The sequence below is a fragment of the Somniosus microcephalus genome, chromosome 28 (genome assembly GCF_052327205.1).
Source record: "Somniosus microcephalus isolate GS21.2 chromosome 28, FLI_Smic_1.0, whole genome shotgun sequence".
Taxonomy (NCBI): domain Eukaryota; kingdom Metazoa; phylum Chordata; class Chondrichthyes; order Squaliformes; family Somniosidae; genus Somniosus; species Somniosus microcephalus.
Genome location: NC_141014.1, coordinates 33,485,584 through 33,501,162, shown reverse-complemented (window position 1 = coordinate 33,501,162; position 15,579 = coordinate 33,485,584). Strand labels below are relative to the sequence as shown.

Here is a 15,579-nt window from a genome sequence, read left to right as displayed (position 1 = left end):
CCCAAGCACCCCACCCACCCGCCCCTTCAACCACCGTCTGCCCCACCTGTGACAGAATGTAGGTCCCGCATTGGACTCATCAGTCACCTGAGAACTCATTTTTAATGTGGAAGCAAGTCATCCTCGGTTCTGAGGGACTGCCTAAGAAGAAGAGAAGAAGAGTTGGGTTCTACTAGGTTTTTGACTGAGAAAGTCTTGGTGAGACCACATCTTGAGTATTTGTGTGCAGTTTTGGTCGCCTTATCTGAGGAAGGATGTTCTTGTCATGGAGGGAGTGCAGCGAAGATTCACCAGGCTGATACCTGGGATGGCAGGAATGACGTATGAGGAGAGATTGGGTCGATTGGGCTTATACTCGCCGGAGTTTAGAAGAATGAGAGGGGATCTCATTGAAACTTATAAAATTCTAACAGGACTAGACAGACTAGATGCAGGAAGGATGTTCCCGATGGCGGGGGAGTCCAGAACCAGGGGTCACAGTCTAAGGATAAGGGATAAGCCATTTAGGACCGAAATGAGGAGGAATTTCTTCACCCAGAGAGTGGTGAACCTGTGGAATTCTCTACCACAGAAGGCAGTAGAGGCCAATTCATTAAATATATTCAAGAAGGAGTTGGATATATTTCTTAAGGCTAAAGGGATCAAGGGATATGGGGAGAAAGCAGGGACAGGGTACTGAGTTTGGATGATCGGCCATGATCTCATTGAATGGCGGAGCAGGCTCGAGGGGCCGAATGGCCTACTCCTGCTCCTATCTTGTGTTTCTATGAAACCTCGGTGAAGATCCACAGACCTACCATGCAAGACGCCATCAATGTTAAAGGAAATGACTTGAGAACTTGCATTTATGTAAATGAAGACTTACAAAAATTAATGCTTGGAATGTGGGCATCGCTGGCAAGGCCGGCACTTATTTCCCACCCCTCGTTGCCCCTTGAGGAGGTGGCGCTGGACCTTCTTTTTGAACTGCTGCAGTCCCTGTAGTGAAGGTGTTCCCACAATGCTGTTAGGGAGGGAGCGCCAGGATTTTGGCCCGGCTACGCCGATGGAACGCTGATATGCATCCATTTTGAGAAGGCGTGTAACTTGGAATGGGATCTTGGAGGTGGTGGTGTTCCCGTGCACCTGCGGCCCTTGACCTAGGCGATGGAGGTCACGGGCTTGGGAGGTGTTGCCGAAGAAACCTTGGCGATTTGCTCGATCTGGTGGTCAGCCATTTACAGGATTCAATACAATAGCAAAATCCAGCGGATGCTGGACATCCGAAATAACAACAGAAAAGGCTGGAAATACTCAGCAGATCAGGCAGCATCCGTGGAGACAGAAACAGTGTTAACGTTTCAGGTCGAAGACCTTTCGTCAGGATTCAATACGTCGTTTTCCCACGCAAATCATGTGACCAAACAAACGTGTGCTGCAAACAACTCCATAGGATGTTTGTATTTAAATGGAGTGGCTTGATCTGTTCCAAACGGTTTGGAAGACTTGTTAGGTGGGTCCGCATCCTAAGACAATGGCAACAGTCAACTTACATATATGAAGGCTGACGTAAGAAAACTACTGGGCACTTGGTCTAAGCATTAAACAAAGCTTTAATCAACTGTTTTACAACATGGAGGTCTAGCTGTATCCTTCACTAGTTCCTGTTAAGAATGTCCTGCGCAAGCTGGGCCCGTGCCCGAGTATTTATACTCTCCCTGGATAGCGCCACCCGCAGGCCGCTCAGTATTATTTCATAAGTCTTTCTTTCATGAATGACTGATTCATGTCAAAGGCCATCCTAAAAAGAAAAGGGCTTTGCTTTGTCCTGAGGTGTGTGCATCAGCCACTCTGGGTTACAGTTAGCAGTAACCAATTTTAACCCTGCATGTGTTAGGGCGGAATCCAACAATTAACATGACAGAGACGGAAATGCTAATTTTCCTGTCACACATCTTATGAAAAAGAATTGGCGCGAGGGATTGTCGCTGGGTTGGAATGCTAGTTGAAACAGACTGTGCACGCTTTGCTAGACAAGGGCAAGCAACCGCAGCAGACTGGCAGAATGTTCGCGGGTAGCGGGGTGGCGGGGGGAGAATGGGAGACAAGCCGGGAAATGTAGTTACGATGTTTGCGGAGCTTCGCTTTACAGCTCTCCGAAGACACATAAATAACGCTTCAGCCCGAAGGAATGGCATGTGGAATTGATGACTTCTTGTTCTTGGAAAAATGTCCGCAAATGATGTGGTTAATGTCTGGGGAGGCAACATGGAGCCACTCACAGCAACCGTTTGTTGCCTTGGAGGCTACCATGGAATGTCGAGCCTTGCGATGTTGGAGATCTGAAGATTTTTTTTTGTTAATTTTCAGTAAGAATGTGCATGGTGTCACGGGGCTGATTTAGTGCCGCTCCTTGGCTATAAGTTCACATCCCACAGCGTTCTACGATCTCTCTAGTGTCTCAACTGTCCACAAAATTCGGCAAGTGGTCAGACAAGCAACTGGCTCCGTTCAGCAATGCGAGACTAGAAAATCGTCCTGTTTTCACCATCAGTGGGTAAGACTTTCCATCATTTCCTCTCCCCAAATTGCCTGCCATTGTTTTTCCCTCTGCGTTGGCTGCCCGACCTCTATGCATCTGGCTTTAGTTGAGGACAACAGCACTAGCCTGGTCCATGGGTGCCCTCCTGCTCACTGGCAATGCTAGTTTGTGGTAGGACGTGTTCATAGTGGGGAGACTTGGGATGGAGTAAGCACCGCTGCAGTCCGTGTGGTGAAGGTGCTCCCACAGTGCTGTTAGGGAGGGAGTTCCAGGAATTTGACCCAGCGGCGATGAAGGAACGGCCAATTTATGTCCAAGTGTGTGTGACTTGGAGGGGAACTTGGAGGTGGTGGTGTTCCCATGCGCCTGCTGCCCTTGTCCTTCTAGGTGATGGAGGTTGCGGGTTTGGGAGGTGCTGCTGAAGAAGCCTTAGCGAGTTGCTGCAGTGCATCCTGTAGATGGTACACACTGCAGCCACGGTGCGCCGGTTGTGGAGGGAGTGAATGTTTAAGACTGCCGATTAAGTGGACTGCTTTGTCCTGGATGGTGTTGAGCTTCTTGATTAAGAGCCTCCAAGCCAAGTTACTGCAAAATCTACAAATGTAAGACTTGTGTTTTCCCAGTGTGGAGTGCACACTGTCTCTCCATAGGGGCACATCCCACTAAGTGAAGCCCAGAGATCTTAGGTGCAAATCTGCAGAGCCAAGTCTTAAGGACCCACCCTTGTACACAGTGACGCCACTGGTGATAAACCAACTAATACCATACAGCTTACCAGTGCAGAGCGCTATCCAGCCTCCTGCTGCTAGTTAAATCTGCTCTCTCAGGTGGACGTAAAAGATCCCACGGCCACTATTGCAAGAAGGGCAGGGGAGTTCTCCCCGGTGTCCTGGCCAATATTTATCCCTCAACCAATGCCTAATACAGACGATCTGGTCATTTATTTCATTGCTGTTTGTGGGAGCTTGCTGTGCGCAAATTGACTGCTGCGTTTCCTACATTACAACAGTGACTACACTTCAAAAAGTACTTCATTGGCTGTAAAGCAGTTTGGGATGTCCAGCAAGTCTCTCTTTTTAATGCACACTATTATTCTGCTGCTAAGGTGACCTTTGTCCCTTTCAGATTACAAAGCCTAACTGCTGTTAATTAAGCACGGGATGAGGTCATTTAGAGTTTAATTGCTCTTCCACTGCAGGTCAGAAACAGGATGAAATTGCTTGGCTTCTTCTTTCCCTCAAGTGTGATTGCTAAGGTCACTCAAAGATTGCAGGTATTCTGACTCCGATACCAATGAGATATTTTCAATTGATAAAAGAATCTCCCTGTTCATTCTAAAAGAACCATAAGGCTAGAGATTACTGTTTGCAATATTACCGTACAAGCACTTACGGTGATGTTGCGATATTCTTTTAACACAATTTAAAAATAAAAAATGTTAGTATTGTGGCGGATCGCCACCTAAACGGGCGCAATCCACTTTTCCGTCCATGGACAATAAATCAGGCACCTTGCCTTTAAGAAGCATGCTGCCTTTAAGGCATGACAAAGGAGCGGGCGTCGCCCTCAGTGTGTACTCAAAAGCGCGGGTGTCGCCCTCATTCTGTTTTCGGGTTTAGCAGAGAGAGGAGCTGGGGCAGCCATCTCGCAAGAGAATGTAATAAAAGCCATGTGTTCCTCAGATCGGTTCGGCCTCCATTCGTGTTCCGCGGCAGCCTCAACATTGGTGACCCCGACACTCAGAACGTATTCCGAGCACTGCAATGGCGGACACGAATGCAGTTTCCGTGAAACTGCCGGAGTTTTGGGAAAACCAGCCTGAAGCCTGGTTCCTCCAAGCTGAGTCCCGATTCCGGCTGCGACACATCACCACAGATGGGACGAAGTATGACTACCTCGTCGCGTCACTCGGTAGCTCCACAGTCACGAAGGTCTGGATAGCGCTGCAGAACTCACCAGAGGAGGGCAAGTATGCACATCTTAAGGCCGCGCTCCTTAAAAAATTTACGACCTCTACATACCAGCGAAACTGCCGCCTCCTCGACCTTCCAGGCCTCGGTGATGCCTCACCGTCAGACCTCCTCTCCCACATGCTCTCACTCACCGACGAGAGCCCACCCGGGTCCCTCTTCCGCACGCTGTTCATCCGCCAGCTACCTCCCAGCATCCGCCCAGCGATCGTGGCGTCCGGCCTCACGGACCTAGAAGCCCTGGCCGACGAGGCCGACAAGCTGCTGTCCGCTCACTCCAGCCGCGACGTCGCTCCGGACCTGGCAGCCACAGCCTGGGCGCGCCCCTCACCGGCCACCACGCGGCCACAAGGCCCAGCCACGGGGCCCACGGGGCCTTCGCGCCCCACAAACCCGGGCTACTGTTACTACCACGCACGGTTCGGCGCCAGGGCACAACGGTGCACACCTCCCTGCTCCTTCAAGTCCGCCCCCGTACCAGCCCCCGCGATGGCCGTGGGCCACGCGGGCTCCCTGCTGTACGTCACGGATGACAAAACCGGCCGCCGGTTCCTGTGCGACACTGGAGCTCAGCACAGCATCATCCCGGCCTCCGCCCTCGACATCCAAAAGGGCGAACGAGGACAGGCGCTGGCTGCCGCTAACGGCTCGGACATCCGGACGTACGGCACCCGCACAGTCACCCTCGACCTCGCTGGTCGCCGCTACCGATGGGAGTTCATCACTGCCAAGGTACTCTCCCCTCTCATCAGCGCAGACTTCCTGTGCGCCCACGGCCTACTGGTAGACATCCCTCGACACCGCCTCGTGGACATGAACACCATGTCCCCCATCCTGGGCGCCATGGCCCCCCGTCAACCCGCCGACATGGCGTCACAGTGCCACGCCCGGGCCACGGATGACTACTCGGCACTCCTGGCCGAATTCCCGGCCCTCACCAACCCGACCTTCTCCGCGGAGGTCGCCAAACACGGGGTGGAACACTTCATCCCCACCACAGGCCCCCCAGTGTACGCCCACGCCCGCAGGCTGGACCCGGCCAAACTGGAGATCGCGCGGACCGAGTTTGCCACTATGGAACAGCTCGGCATCATCCGCCGCTCCAACAGTCCCTGGGCCTCCCCACTCCACATCGCCCCCAAACCAGGCGGGGGTTGGCGCCCCTGCGGGGATTACCGCCGCCTCAACGATGCCACCACCCCTGATCGGTACCCCGTGCCGCACATTCAGGACTTCTCGGCTAGACTGGCCGGCCGCTCAGTCTTTTCCAAAGTCGACCTGGTGCGCGACTACCACCAAGTCCCCGTCCACCCTGCGGACGTCCCCAAGACGGCCGTAATCACCCCCTTCGGGCTTTTCGAGTTCCTGCGGATGCCCTTCGGCCTCAAAAATGTGGCCCAGGCATTCCAACGGCTCATGGACTCGGTCCTTCGGGACCTGAAGTTCCTGTTCGTCTACCTGGACGACATCCTGGTAGCCAGTTCCTCCAAGCAGGAACACCTCGAACACCTTCGCATCCTGTTCGGGCGCCTCAGTGACCACGGGCTCATCCTCAGCCCAGCCAAGTGCCAGTTCGGCCTGGACAAGATCGACTTCCTCGGCCACCACATCACCCATGCTGGGGCCATTCCTCTGCCCACCAAGGTGCAGGCCGTCCAGCAATTTACCCGCCCCACCACCATCAAAGGACTCCAGGAGTTCCTCGGGATGGTGAATTTCTACAACCGCTTCATCCCCAAAGCGGCGTCCCTCATGAGGCCCCTGTATGAAGCCCTCCGGGGCAGGAGCGGCAAGATGGCAGTCGAATGGACGGCAGACGTATCAGCCGCCTTCAACTCCACCAAGACCGCACTCGCCGACGCCACCCTGCTCGCGCACCCACGGCCCAATGCCAGAGTAGCGCTCACCACGGACGCCTCCGACCACGCGGTCGGCGCCATGTACGAGCAGTGGGTCGACGGCGCCTGGCAACCACTTGCCTTCTTCAGCCGCCAACTACGCCCCCCGGAGGTCAAGTACAGCACTTTCGACCGCGAGGTCCTCGCGCTGTACCTGGCGGTCCACCATTTTCGGTTTTTGCTGGAGGGTCACCCCTTCACTGCGTTTGTCGACCACAAACCCCTGACATTCGCAATGGCAAAGACAACCGACCCCTGGTCCGCCAGGCAGCAGCGCCAGCTCGCGGCAGTGTCCGAGTTCACCACGGACATCCAACACGTCTCCGGCCGAGACAACGTGGTAGCTGACTGCCTCTCCCGCCCCGCCATCCACGCCGCACACCTGGCAGTCGACTACGCTCAACTCGCAGCAGACCAGCTCACGGACCCTGATCTGCTCTCCGCACCTACCAACCTACCAGGGCTACGCCTGGCCGACGTCGCCTGCGGCCCGACCGCAGTCACGGTCAAGTGCGACATATCCCTATCTCAACCTCGGCCCGTCGTCCCAGCGTCCTGGCGCCGCCGGGTATTCGAGATTCTCCACAACCTCTCCCACCCCGGCGCCCGCGCATCCATCAAATTGGTAGCCAACCGCTTTGTCTGGCGCGGCCTTCGCAAGGATGTGCGTACTTGGGCCAACTCCTGCCTAGCCTGCCAACGGGCCAAGGTGCAGCAACACACAAAAGCACCCCTCGAGGAGTTCACCATCCCTTCACGTAGATTCGACCACATCCACGTGGACATTGTCGGGCCCCTGCCGCCGTCGCAAGGCCACACGCACTTGCTGACGATCGTCGACCGCACCACACGCCGGCCCGAGGCAATTCCACTGACCTCTACCACCACTGCCGGCATCGCCAGAGCCTTCGTCAGCACCTGGGTCGCACGGTTCGGCGTCCCCTCCGACATGATGTCGGACAGAGGTCCGCAATTTACCTCTGAACTCTGGACCGCCATCGCACGCAATCTCGGGGTGACCATTCACCGCACCACAGCGTACCACCCCCAAGCCAACGGACTGTGTGAGCGGTTCCACAGATCCTTGAAGGCATCTCTTCGAGCCAGCCTCCAGGACGGCGCCTGGACCAACCGACTCCCGTGGGTCCTCCTCGGCCTGCGCTCCGCGGTTAAAGAAGACCTCCACGCATCGGCAGCAGAGCTCGTGTACGGCCAGCCGCTGCGCGTACCCGGCGAGTTCCTGCCCACCGCCACGACACCCTGGTCAGCCGACCAGCAACGCCACGACTTCGCCTCATCGGCGCTACAGTTCGCCCCGGTGCCCATTGCCCGGCACGGTGAATCCACCTCACACGTCCCGCTAAGCCTGCACCAGGCACGGTTTGTTTTCGTCCGGCACGATGCCCACCGCGGACCCCTTCAACCGCCGTACGACGGGCCCTACAAAGTGCTACAGGCTGGGGACAAATTTTTCGACCTACAAGTGGGCGACAGGACTGAAAAAGTGTTGGTTGACCGACTCAAGCCAGCACATTCGGAGCCCGGTGAGCAGGTCCCAGTAGCTCGTCCACCGCCACGTGGCCGACCTGCCCTCAAGCCAGTACACCCGGCTGCTCCACGCCCGGCCGTTCCACGTCCACCGGCGTCCTACAAGAGCCGCTCCGGCCGGCCCATCAGACTGCCGCACCGTCTCGTCCACACCTCCTAAGCGGATTCTGGGGGGAGCTGTGTGGCGGATCGCCACCTAAACGGGCGCAATCCACTTTTCCGTCCGTGGACAATAAATTGGGCACCTTGCCTTTAAGAAGCATGCTGCCTTTAAGGCATGACAAAGGAGCGGGCGTCGCCCTCAGTGTGTACTCAAAAGCGCGGGTGTCGCCCTCATTCTGTTTTTGGGTTTAGCAGAGAGAGGAGCTGGGGCAGCCATCTCTCAAGAGAATGTAATAAAAGCCATGTGTTCCTCAGATCGGTTCGGCCTCCATTCGTGTTCCGCGGCAGCCTCAACAGTATCTCCATTAAAATAATGGACAGAGTAGCGACGCAGGTTAATAAGGCCATAAAAAAAGCAAACTAAACACTGGGGTTCATTTCTAGAGGGATAGAATTGAAAAGTAGAGAAGTTGTGTTAAACTTGTATAGAACCTTGGTTAGACCACACTTGGAGTACTGTGAACAGTTTTTGGTCTCCATATTATAAAAAAAGGCATAGAGGAACTGAAGAATGTGTAAAAAAGATAGACAGCAGAACTGAGAGGTTATAACTATAAGGAAAGATTGAACAGGCCGAGGCTCTTTTCTCTTGAGGAGTGACCTGATGGAGGTCCTTAAAATTATGAAAGGGTTCGATGGGGTAGACGTAGAGAAGACGTTTCCACTTGCAGGCGAGACCAGAACTAGGGGCCATAAATATAAGATGGTCACTGTTGTGGAGTATTTTAAACCAACACTCGACGCAAGGTTTTAGATCGATAGTCAAGTTGTCTTTATTGCACTGGTGGGGAGACAGTCTGCTCTGTCTTAGCCAGACTTTTCCAAATTGATACAGCAAACACTAGATTTTTATACATTACAATACACATGACCACCTCATGCACAATTCATTCCTGCCACCTGATTGGATCTTGGCCCGCATGCACCGTCACGGATTGGTTACGAATCTTAATATAAACATGTATGAGCTGCCTCCTCAATCAATCACTCAAACTGCTGAATGCTGATTAAAAGATACCTTGGGATGCAGCCCAGATATAAAGTTTTTACGGGCAGCTGAAATCCCAGACACCCTGTCTGCATTTAATTGTTTTTTAGCTTTCAGAGGTCAGCTTATCTTGACCGCTTCTTTAGATGTGGTCCTTCATGTTAGTCCCTCTTTCGTACACCATTCAGTGAAACTGCCAGCGATGTCAGTTTAACTCTTTCCCCACTGCAGTCACTAATAAATCCAATAAGGAATTCAGGAGAAACTTCTTTACCCGGAGAGTGGTGAGAATGTGGAACTCGCTACCACAGGGAGTGGTTGAGGCGAATAGTATAGAGTCATTTAAGGGGAAGCTGGATAAGCACGTGAGGGAGAAAGGAATAGAAGGATATGCTGATGGGGTGAGATGAAGTGGGGTGGGAGGAGGCTCGTGTGGAGCATAAACACCGGCACGGACCAGTTGGGCTGGAGCAAGGATGTCTTACTACAGTTATACAGGGCCTTGGTGAGACCACACCTGGAGTACTGTGTGCAGTTTTGGTCTTCTTACCTAAGAAAGGATATACTTGCCATAGAGGGAGTGCAGCGAAGGTTCACCAGACTGATTCCTGGGATGGCAGGACTGTCATATGAGGAGAGATTGGGTCGACTAGGCCTGTATTCACTAGAGTTTAGAAGAATGAGAGGGGATCTCATTGAAACGTATAAAATTCTGGCAGGGCTAGACAGACTGGATGCAGGGAGGATGTTTCCCCTGGCTGGGGGGGCTCTAGAACGAGGGGTCACAGTCTCAGGATACGGGGTAGGACATTTAGGACTGAGATGAGGAGAAATGTTTTCACTCAGAGGGTGGTGAGCCTGTGGAATTCTCTACCACAGAAGGCAGTGGAGGCCAAGTCACTGAATATATTTAAGAAGGAGATAGATAGATTTCTAGACACAAAAGGCATCAAGGGGTATGGGGAGAGCGGGAATATGGTATTGAGATAGAGGATCAGCCATGATCATATTGAATGGCGGAGCAGGCTCGAAGGGCCGACTCCTGCTCCTATTTTTCTATGTTTCTATGAATGTCCTGTTTCTGTGCTGTAAATACTCCATAGGTAGGTCTTAATTATACAGACAATAAGGGTGTACACACTAAAGGCGCAAACCGGAATTTCTAGACTATAATCTGCAGAAGATTTTTATGTGTAATATATACTGTTTGTTTTCCTTTCCCTCCCCTCCCCCTAGCGTTTGGCAATGCCCGCAGCACAGAGTGGGCTGCCGCTGGCTGTGGTAACCCTGATGGTCGTCACACTGCTGCCAACCCTAAACCAGACCAGAGCTGTCGTGTAAGTATCGACCTTTGGGTGCTGGAATGGTCAGGTTTCTCCAGGAAAGCTCTATTGACCTAGTTAATGGGGAATATCAGTACAGAGGGGGAACGGTGCTATCATTTACTGACAAGGCTCTTTACAATTTGATCAAAAGCTTGCTCAAGGATTGTCCGACAGTTGGCAGGAACATAGGAACAGGAGGAGGCCATTCAGCCCCTTGAGCCTGCTCCGCTACTCAAATCAGTTCAGGGCTGATCTCTATTCCAACTTTTTTTTAATTCATCTATGGGTTGTGGGCGTCGCTGGTAAGGCCAGCGTTTATTGCCCATCCCTAATTGCCCCTTGAGAAGGTGGTGGTGAACCGCCTTCTTGAACCGCTGCAGTCCGTGTGGTGAAGGTACTCCCACAGTGCTGTTAGGAAGGGAGTTCCAGGATTTTGACCCAGCGACGATGAAGGAATGGCGATATATTTCCAAGTCAGGATGGTGTGTGACTTGGAGGGGAGCTTGGAGGTGGTGGTGTTCCCATGCGCCTGCTGCCCTTGTCCTTCTGGGTGAACTCAATTCCATATCCCTTAATACCTTTGCCTAAGAAAAATCTATCAATCTCAGTTTTGACATTTTCAATTGTCCCTCAGCCTCACCAGCTTTTTTGGGGGGGAGCGAGTTCCAGATTTCCACTACCCTTTGTGTGAAGAAGTGCTTCCTGACATCACCCCTGAACAGCCTGGCTCTAATTTTAAGGTTACGCCCCCTTGTTCTGGACTCCCCCCACCATACAGCCACAGTTTGGCCCACTCACTTAATCTCTCAATGTCGCGTTGCAACTTTCTGCTCCCACCTACACTATTGACTGTGCCACCTAACTTGGTGTGGTCAGCAAACTTGGATATACGGCTCTCTGTTCCCTCATCTAAGTCACTGGTAAATTCACTGCCGGTTGGGAAATTAAGGCGCAGAGATCAGGAATCCAATTGTAGCACCTTAAGTGTTGCCCAAGCAGAATCCAGCTAACTCAGACTAGGAATCGGACCTGGGACTCTCCAGTCCGTGTGGTTCAGTACTGCAACAGGCTGTGCTTATACCTGTGATGCAATTGAGAAATATAAGGGCCAATGTCCGGGTCTTCGAATCCTCACTATCCCTCACCATACCTCGGGAGCCTACTGTCAACAAGGGTAGGCGTCAACGACGAAGTCCAACGCCGCCTTCAGTGTGCCAGTGCAGCCTTCGGTCGCCTGAGGAAGAGAGTGTTTGAAGAGCAGGACCTCAAACCCGGCACTAAGCTCATGGTCTACAGAGCAGCAGTGATACCCGCCCTGCTGTATGCCTCAGAGACATGGACAGAGACTGTAGGTCCTGCATTGGACTCATCAGTCACCTGCGAACTCATTTTTAATGTGGAAGCAAGTCATCCTCGGTTCCGAGGGACTGCCTAAGAAGGAGAAGGATGCAATTGAGAAATATAAGGGCCAATGTCCGGGTCTTAGAATCCTCACTATCCCTCGCTCACCTCAGTGCAGGTTCATGGACCAGGAAATAGCGAGGTGCAAGATTGAGAACTCTCATTCATAAACACACTAATGCAACCCATTACATGCAGTGTCCGCGACACCAGCGTCAAAATTACTCACAGGTGGAGAGCTCGCTTCTCTCCAATCGCTCACTGTCGCCCCAGGTCGGACTATACAGAGTATACAGGCCGGTATTTATAGAGTTAACTACCGTGTTGATTTCTGTCGGTGTGTTGGCTTGTTTAGTGGTTCACTCAAGCTGCCATCATTCCGCCCGTCTCAATTAATATGGGCCAGCATTTGCGACCGGACGCCTCCGACCTGCACAATGTCTACGAAAGTACCCGGTGGCCCGGGAGGTACGGAGGCTCGCGATCCTGGGCCTCTCCGGGTCCGCGCGGGCACGGCCCGCGTATCCCAGGGGCGCAGGCAGTTCGTAGGTGCTCCTAGGATCACATGGGACGGCCCAACCAATAAAAGAAGGGCATCCCCATTCATACTTTTGACAGTTCCTGTACGTACGGAACTGTCAAAAGTATGAATGGGATCACTTAAAAAATACACCAACACATGAAATAAAAAATTTTTAAATGACCTATTTAAAATGAATAAAAATGCCATTTCATTACATATTTTAAACAAATTTAAGTTTTTGATAAAACAATGTATATGTTTTAACGGGGCTAAAAATAAACTTACCTTTTTGAAGAGTATTTTTTTGAGTGATAACATTTTATTTTTCTATTTTTTAAAACTCTTATGCTGGTAAAAGCAGGCCTTACGTCTGCTTTTACCAGGCGTAAGAATTTTACAGGCATTCAGCGGGCAGAAGTTGGGCAAATAGCGCAACCCTCCCCACCCCGCGGAGGCCCGTCTCCCGGGGATGCGGAGGATCTGACGAGGATTCTTGACAGGTCGCAAGTGCCGGGTGACGTAAGAAAACTACTAGGCACTTGGTCGGAGTATTAAACAAGGCTTTAATCAACTGTTTCACAACATGGAAGTCTAGTTATTCTTCACTAGTTCCTGTTTACAAAATGTCCCTGAGCAATCTGGGCCCGTGCCCGAGTATTTATACTCTCCCTGGACAACGCCACCAGCAGGCCGCCCAGTATATTTCATAAGTCAATTCTACATGAATGGCACGATTTATGTCACCGGGTTTCAGCGCCCTACGGGCGCGTGTTGTGCGCACCTCGCGCGGGTCGCAAAATACGGCCCAATGTCTTTTTTAGGTTTATTACACTCTGTGGCCTAGAAATTCATCTCGGTCACTGGCGCAAATCGGGCACAATGGAACCAAATATTGGGCGCAGCGTGTAACGGGCGGCCGATCCGATACCGGCCGTTTTGTGCCGTCGCCCAAGACGAATTTCTAGGCCGCTAGCTGATTAGGATTCTCTGTAGCCTCTAATCCCTCATCTCTTCCGATCTTTATCGCAAAAGGAACTTATTCCCGATCGACACTGGCGTCTAATCAGCGATTGACCTTCCGTTCTCACACTGTGCCAGTGTGTCTGTCTGGTGTGTGTCGTAACCTGACAGCCCTCCAGATATTCTCGGTCAATATTACCTCATTCGAGTTAATGCCAACTGGCTTATTCTATTTAACAATCTGTCCGTACAGCCAATAGGATTGAGTTCCCTGGACTGCAAGGGATTAGATTGCCAGCATTTGGGGGATCATTTTGACCACAACAATAACGACTTGCATTTACATAGCGCCTATAGTTAAATGTTCCAAGGCTGCTTCACAGGAGCGATTATCAAACAAAATTCAACACCGAGCCACATAAGAAGATACTAGGACAGTCAAAGTGGTAGGTTTTAAGGGGCGTCTTAAAGGAGGAGAGAGAGGCGGAGAGGTTTAGGGAGGGAATACCAGAGCTTAGGGCCCAGGGCAGCTGAAGGCACGGCCACCAATGGTGGAGCGATTGAAATCGGGGGATGCTCAGGAGGCCAGAATTGGAGGAGCGCAGAGATCTCGGAGGGTTGTAGGGCTGGAGGAGGTTACAGAGATAGGGAGGGGCGAGGCCATGGAGGGATTTGGAAGGTGGGAGGTTGGCCAAGAGAGCATTGGTTCAGATAAGTCCTGCTCTAGCGGATGTAGATAGTGAGATATTTTAAAAGGAAATTGTATTTGCTTGCAGGGTGAGGTCTGTCAGCGAACACCAACTCTTGCATGACCAGTCCCGGTCAATACATGACCACCAGCGGAGAGGATGGATCCAGGCACTACTGGACGAGCTACACCCAAAGTCTACAGCCTTCGATGCTACAACAAAGATGCGGCCCATCACTTACGCCAGAGGGAGAAGGCAGATCACGAGTGGGGGAGGATTAGAGTGGACAGTGCAAAGGGTGGAAGGAGGCCCTTCACATCCAGGCGATGGACGGTTGCTTCTGCCAATGCCCACACGTCTAGACTGCAAAACAACACCAGGAACAGGGCACAGTCACACCAGTAACACTGGCAAACCTTACACACCAACTTCAAGAACAGCGCAGGGAAGAAGACTCTCCATCTGAATAAAACCCAGTAACTGAACTTATAAATTACGTGCATTGTAAACATCTGAGAGCCAGAGGCTGCTTTTTTTATAAAAGAAAAACAATGAATTGGAGCAAGAACAGTGTAATTTTTTTATTCGCTTATGGGATGTGGGCGTCGCTGGCAACGCCAGCATTTATTGCCCATCCCTAGTCACCCTCGAGAAGGTGGTGGTGAGCCGCCTTCTTGAACCGCTGCAGTCCATGTGGTGAAGGTACTCCCACAGTGCTGTTAGGGAGGGAGTTCCAGGATTTTGACCCAGCAACGATGAAGGGTCGGCCGATATATTTCCAAGTCAGGCTGGTGTGTGACTTGGAGGGGAACTTGGAGGTGGTGGTGATCCCGTGTGCCTGCTGCCCCTTGTCCTTCTAGGTGGAAGAGGTCGCGGGTTTGGGAGGTGCTGCCGAAGAAGCCTTGGCGAGTCGCTGCAGTGCATCTTGTAGATGGTACACACTGCAGCCACGGTACGCCGGTGGTGGAGGGAGTGAATGTTTAAGGTGGTGGATGGGGTGCCAATCAAACGGGCTGCTTTGTCCTGGATGGTGTCGAGCTTCTTGAGTCTTGTTGGAGCTGCACTCATCCAGGCAAGTGGAGAATATTCCAACACACTCCTGACTTGTGCCTTGTAGATGGCGGAAAGGCTTTGGGGAGTCAGGAGGTGAGACACTCGCCGCAGAATACCCAGTCTTTTAAACTTACACCACATTAGCTACTTTCGGCTATGGTGATTTTTGTGAAAAATTAACCGAAAAACCGTTTTTTAAAATTTGTTTTCAGGATGTGGGCGTGTTTATTGTCCATCGCTAGTTCCATTGAGAAGGTGATGGTGGGCTGCCTTCTATAGCAGTTCATTTTACAATCGAGTGGCTTGCTAGGCCACTTCAGAGGCCATTAAGAGTTGATCGTGTGGTGTGGGTCTGGAGTCACGTGTAGGCCAGACCGGGAGGTGCAGCTTCCATTGAACCAGTTGGGCTGTTATAACAGGCCTGTTTTTGTGCTTTTGTGACCAGGTTTTATTGAATTCAATTTCCTTCCCCTGTGGCCTCCACCAGCTAGAAGGACAAGGGCAGCAGGCGCACGGGATCACCACCACCTCCAAGTCACAC

General features: G+C 52.1%; 1 long non-coding RNA gene across 1 annotated transcript; it reads left to right on the top strand.

Annotated features, from left to right (window-relative positions):
• Positions 1-2,447: 2,447 nt before the first annotated feature.
• On the top strand, positions 2,448-14,546 carry LOC147099523 (uncharacterized). The gene is made up of 3 exons (XR_015073914.1): positions 2,448-2,536; positions 10,324-10,424; positions 14,073-14,546. It is a non-coding gene; the product is annotated as an uncharacterized LOC147099523 (long non-coding RNA).
• The last annotated feature ends 1,033 nt before the right edge of the window (positions 14,547-15,579 follow it).